This window comes from Myxine glutinosa, chromosome 9, assembly GCF_964187855.1.
Source record: "Myxine glutinosa chromosome 9, kmMyxGlut1.1, whole genome shotgun sequence".
Taxonomy (NCBI): Eukaryota; Metazoa; Chordata; class Myxini; order Myxiniformes; family Myxinidae; genus Myxine; species Myxine glutinosa.
In genome coordinates this window covers 29,366,026-29,370,956 of record NC_136269.1, presented here as the reverse complement: position 1 = coordinate 29,370,956, position 4,931 = coordinate 29,366,026, and the positions used below count along the sequence as shown (strand labels likewise).

The 4,931-nt window shown below is 40.2% G+C and overlaps 1 non-coding gene across 1 annotated transcript; it reads right to left on the bottom strand.

Annotated features, from left to right (window-relative positions):
* Positions 1–3,732: 3,732 nt before the first annotated feature.
* On the bottom strand, positions 3,733–3,896 carry LOC137435855 (U1 spliceosomal RNA). The gene has a single exon (XR_010986150.1). It is a non-coding gene; the product is annotated as a U1 spliceosomal RNA (small nuclear RNA).
* Positions 3,897–4,931: the final 1,035 nt, after the last annotated feature.

Genomic DNA, 4,931 nt, shown 5'->3' with positions numbered 1-4,931 from the left:
CCCCCAAGCCCTCTCCCTCCCACACTTCTCCCTGCTCTCAAATGTTGTGGTTGTGTGCTTCCCCTTCTCTCCCCATCTTGTCTTCCGCTCCCTCTTTTTGTATATTTTGTTTGTCTGGTTGATTTGTTTGTGAAATAAATGTTAGCTCTTTCACGAGCCTCGATTCAGTATACAAAAAAAAAAAAAAAAAAAAAAAAGTTGGCCACACACTGTATGTATATTCTGTCCACTTTCGACCAGACAGCGAAGAGGAATGGCTGCATTGCTGCTGATGACACAAGAACGGCTGGTTCGACGGCGTGCAATTCGTCGAGAACAAGTATTTCGTGACCGACTTCATCCGCTCGATGAGTACGATGATGTCGAACTATACCAACGATACCACCTTGACCGGCAAACGATTTTGGATGTTATTGGTGATAATCTTGATCCATTGACATTGCGCAACCATGTATTGCCAAGGGAACTTAAGGTTTTGGCAAGTTATTTTCTGAACAAGTTATTTTCTGTACAAGTTCTTTTCTGTACAAGTTCTTTTCTGTACAAGTTCTTTTCTGTACAAGTTCTTTTCTGTACAAGTTCTTTTCTGTACAAGTTCTTTTCTGTGCAAGTTATTTTCTGTACAAGTTATTTTCTGAGCAAGTTATTTTCTGTACAAGTTCTTTTCTGTACAAGTTCTTTTCTGTACAAGTTCTTTTCTGCACAAGTTCTTTTCTGCACAAGTTCTTTTCTGTGCAAGTTATTTTCTGCACAAGTTCTTTTCTGTACAAGTTATTTTCTGTACAAGTTATTTTCTGAGCAAGTTATTTTCTGTACAAGTTCTTTTCTGTACAAGTTCTTTTCTGTACAAGTTCTTTTCTGCACAAGTTCTTTTCTGCACAAGTTCTTTTCTGCACAAGTTCTTTTCTGTGCAAGTTATTTTCTGTACAAGTTATTTTCTGTACAAGTTATTTTCTGTGCAAGTTCTTTTCTGTACAAGTTCTTTTCTGTACAAGTTCTTTTCTGCACAAGTTCTTTTCTGCACAAGTTCTTTTCTGTACAAGTTCTTTTCTGTGCAAGTTATTTTCTGTCCAAGTTCTTTTCTGTGCAAGTTATTTTCTGTACAAGTTCTTTTCTGAACAAGTTATTTTCTGTACAAGTTATTTTCTGTACACGTTCTTTTCTGGACAAGTTCTTTTCTGTACAAGTTCTTTTCTGCACAAGTTCTTTTCTGTACAAGTTATTTTCTGTACAAGTTATTTTCTGTACACGTTCTTTTCTGGACAAGTTCTTTTCTGTACAAGTTCTTTTCTGGACAAGTTCTTTTCTGTACAAGTTCTTTTCTGAACAAGTTATTTTCTGTACAAGTTCTTTTCTGCACAAGTTCTTTTCTGTCCAAGTTCTTTTCTGTACAAGTCCTTTTCTGTACAAGTTCTTTTCTGTACAAGTTCTTTTCTGTATGCGCGGTATTCATCCTTCATAACTGAGCACATGTTCTGCCATTTTTTCTGGTAGTCCTTGTCACTCCTTACCATGGTAGGATTTCTTCTATGCATGGCCTCGGTTATCTTAACCCATGCGTCATGCTTCTTTCTGTTCGAAACGGCGGCAGAAAACTTCGATACGATGACACCAATATGCTTTTCATACTCTTCGCACAGCCAAAAATTTTCAGCATCAGTGAAATTTTTCTTTCACTTCGTAGACGTAGTGTTCCCTGCCATTATGAAGGGTGGAAAGAATGCCTAAGGTCTTCCTAGCGACTTGCAACAGCATTAAATAATAGCATTTGCTTTTGAACCCAGTGATGTAGTCCCATCCTTATGTCATGGCACTCAGCCAAACCACAGCAACTGATACAATGGTGCAAGAAATGTGATCATTAACCCCAGCAACGGACAGTCAAAACGGTTAGGTGTTATGCCTATATTTAGGTGTCACACTGAGTGAGGTGTAACACTTAAGCTCATTTATGAATACTGACATAAGTCTGAGTCCGAGGTAAGTGTCACACTTGGAGTTCAAGTGTACTTAACATAAGAACGTTTATGTATACGGGCCCACAGGAGCAAGCTCAAGTTAAAGGAGCAAGCAAGTTCCTACCAAAAATTAAAAGGTAAAGCTATGCGAAGCATGTGGGTAAAATGTATCACTTTTATTCAGAACGTCCACATCTATATATTTTTATATATTTTGTTTGTCTGGTTGATTTGTTTCTGAAATAAATGTTAGCTCTTTCACGAGCCTCGATTCAGTATACAAAAAAAAACACTTCTCCCTGCTCTCAAATGTTGTGTTTGTGTGCTTCCCCTTCTCTCCCCATCTTGTCTTCCGCTCCCTCTTTTTATATATTTTGTTTGTCTGGTTGATTTGTTTGTGAAATAAATGTTAGCTCTTTCACGAGCCTCGATTCAGTATACAAAAAAAACACTTCTCCCTGCTCTCAAATGTTGTGTTTGTGTGCTTCCCCTTCTCTCCCCATTTTGTCTTCCGCTCCCTCTTTTTATATATTTTGTTTGTCTGGTTGATTTGTTTGTGAAATAAATGTTAGCTCTTTCACGAGCCTCGATTCAGTATACAACAACAACAACAACAACAAAAAAACATTGGCTAAGCTGCCTTACTAATAGCTACATCCATTTGCTAATCTGCCTTACTAATAGCCACATCCATTTGCCAAGCTGCCTTACTAATAGCAACATCCATTTGCTAAGCTGCGTTACTTATAGCTACATCCACATCCATTCGCTAAGCTACCTTACTAATAGCAACATCCATTTGCTAAGCTGCGTTACTTATAGCTACATCCACTTGCTAAGCTAGCCACATCCACATCCATTTGCTAAGCTGCGTTACTTATAGCTACATCCACTTGCTAATCTGCCTTACTTATAGCTACATCCACATCCATTTGGTAAGTTGCGTTACTTATAGCTACATCCACATCCATTTGGTAAGCTGCGTTACTTATAGCTACATCCACATCCATTTGGTAAGCTGCGTTACTTATAGCTACATCCACATCCATTCGCTAACTGCCTTGCTAATAGCTACATCCATTCGCTAAGCTGCCTTACTAATAGCTACATCCATTTGCTAAGCTGCCTTACTAATAGCTACATCCACTTGCTAAGCTGCCTTACTAATAGCTACATCAATTTGCCAAGCTGCCTTACTAATAGCTACATCCACATCAATTTGCCAAGCTGCCTTACTAATAGCAACATCCATTTGCTAAGCTGCGTTACTAATAGCTATATCCACATCCATTCGCTAAGCTGCCTTACTAAAAGCTCAATTCGCTAAGCTGCCTTACTAATAGCTACATCCACATCCATTCGCTAAGCTGCCTTACTAATAGCTACAGCCACTCGCTAAGCTGCCTTACTAATAGCTACATCCACATCCATTCGCTAAGCTGCCTTACTAATAGCTACATCCATTTACTAAGCTGCCTTACTAAGCGCTACATCCACATCAATTTGCCAAGCTGCCTTACTAATAGCAACATCCATTTGCTAAGCTGCGTTACTAATAGCTACATCCACATCCATTCGCTAAGCTGCCTTACTAAAAGCTCAATTCGCTAAGCTGCCTTACTAATAGCTACATCCACATCCATTCGCTAAGCTGCCTTACTAATAGCTACAGCCACTCGCTCAGCTGCCTTACTAATAGCTACATCCACACCCATTCGCTAAGCTGCCTTACTAATAGCCACATCCACAAATCATCTGTTTTTAGTTTAACAATCAGGGGATAGCGCGAACGCAGTCCCCCACTACCACAAATTGTACAGTCGAGTTTCCCACATTTGGGGAAATCGCAAGGGTCAACCCACCCGGAGTGCAATGGGTGGACCTCGCCCTGAGAACACCACCTTAATGATCATGGTATTTCTCCTGTCAGGTAAGTATGAGTTGTTTACCCCACGGTCTCCCTTGTCCTAGTGCGAGCACCGCCTTACTTTACCAGGACGTATTCAACACTTTTCCCTGAATATCTATTTAAATGGTGAATTTTGCACGATATTTGTAAACAAATCCTAATTGTCATATTAGGTTCGATATTATGATTTATTTATTTGGATAATTTCTCGCTTTGCTGCTGAGATTGGAGCAGATTATAAACGATTTAGCGACTGGATGCATTCCGAGGAAGCCGAAATGTCATGACGCTGTCCTGACGTCATGACGCCACCGTGACGTTGTGACGCTAAGTACTGTATCAACGCATGACGCATGATATTGAGTCGCGATTTTCGCGATCTTGTAACAATAATCTATTTGAAGTTACTCCATCGCACATGGATCCTTGTGTTCATAGTTGATGGATGATTAAGACGAGTCGATGTAGGAAAAGGTTTTGAACTTTCTGGTTGAGTTTTCCGATGCGATTGTGTGGACAGTCCAGACCACTGAGCTGTGTCATCGTGGGAACTCCCAGCCGATGAGAGTACGTTTGCTGGTGGGCGCGAGGCCGCCATATTGGGACTCCCTACGGACCGAAAATTCCACAGTAAACAACTTGGAATAAACATGAATGATTAGCAGGTTGTTTTCGTTTTTATAGCGCTTTTTCATGTTGTCGTGATTACGAAGAGCAGGTTTTAAAATAAACAGTTTTGTTTTATCGGGCGTTTTTCCTGTTATGGTGAGTACCAAGATGGCGGCCGGCGACTTCAGTTTTTTCAGCAAACCAGTGATCCGGTTATATTTAGATCAGTGGTCCCAACCACTGATCTCTATACTAACTGGATAGGTAGGGAAGCTCATTTTTGAAGCCATTTGTCCGCCATCTTTGCTACCCCACGATTCCCCAAAACGAATGTCATTTACCGATGTAATGTGATTCCTCCTCTTCATTCAAATCGACCGCTGCGGTTTTTATAACCGTAAGCAGCGCATGATGGCATTTCATCAATCCTGTAATAATGCTTTTTCAACCCTGGA